We start from the raw sequence: 1,208 nt of genomic DNA on the forward strand, positions 1-1,208 counted from the left end.
AGTCAAAGAATACGTAATTAAATCCAGGTATATATCATTCATCAAGTATTTGTGAATTAATGTAACTATGTAATATATTAATATAGCACTCTTACATTATTGCATTTAACATAATTAAATGTGAACTATGGACAGAGAGGTAGGAAAATATTTACAACCTAAGTTTAACATCTACAGTATATAAAGAGGTCCTACAAATCAGTAAAAAAGGATATCCCAATTTTTTAAAATTAGCAAAGGATATGAATACACACTCACAGAGGTAAAACTCTAAATGACCAGCAAATGATGTTCAAACTCACTCTGAGGGAATTGCAGACTAAATGGAAACATTCTTTTAAGTGTTTAGCCTTGTCCTGGGTAATGCCATTGCAAAAAGGTATTCTTGTTTGGTTGGATCCTTCACTGTTCGCTTACATTGGAGTTTTGATTCGTTGTATTCTTAACATTTCTAATGCCAGAATATCTGAAGTAAGTGAAGAGTGTTTTAACATATAAATTCTGCTAGGCTAATGTAACAAAAATTTTTAACTGTAAAATCTGGCTACTTAAATTAAAAAATCTTATCTTCAGAATCATATCATTTTGTCACTTTCTGGTGTGCTTTTATATTCACATCTCTCTGGGTGTAAATTTCATAACTTCTACAATTCGAGGCTAAAGAAAATTTCCAGCAAGCACAAAATTAAAAAGAGTAAACACATATGCACCTGATAATTCGTTTTGATGCACATATAGTTTTGATAATAAAAAGTGTTTTATATTGCTTTTCCTTTCCATTGTTAACTATATTTTATTTGGTAGTGATGTGTGTGTGTGTGTTGTTTTTTTTTCCTTTTTGTTAAAAGGGCAGCCATTCTACAAAAGTGGAAGCTGTAGTCAGAACTCTGATGAAAATACAGCTTAGAGATCCAGGGGCAAAAGCACTCGTTTTCTCAACGGTAAAATCAACATTTTCATCCTCAATATTAACTTGGACTGACTTCCTGTTTCTAATCAGCTTATATCTAAGAACTTAATATTTACCATAATATAGTTAAGATTTAGAATTACTATTAGATTTTTCTCCATATTAGATTTTTTCCCCAATTCCATAAGATAGAATTATTTTTAGAAAAATTTGATGATACTTCACAAGGTAATTCCTATAACTGTGTTTCATGATTTTATATTAATTTCATTTAGGAATCTTCTTATTTTAATATTTT

General features: G+C 29.6%; 1 protein-coding gene across 1 annotated transcript in view; it reads left to right on the top strand.

The window, feature by feature from the left end:
* The window catches only part of SHPRH (SNF2 histone linker PHD RING helicase, E3 ubiquitin protein ligase), a 175,929-nt gene that overhangs the window by 156,754 nt on the left and 17,967 nt on the right, over positions 1 to 1,208 (top strand). The gene's annotated exons all lie outside the window — the stretch shown is intronic.

This window comes from Propithecus coquereli, unplaced genomic scaffold, assembly GCF_000956105.1.
Source record: "Propithecus coquereli isolate 6110/MARCELLA unplaced genomic scaffold, Pcoq_1.0 Scaffold48, whole genome shotgun sequence".
Classification (NCBI taxonomy): Eukaryota; Metazoa; Chordata; class Mammalia; order Primates; family Indriidae; genus Propithecus; species Propithecus coquereli.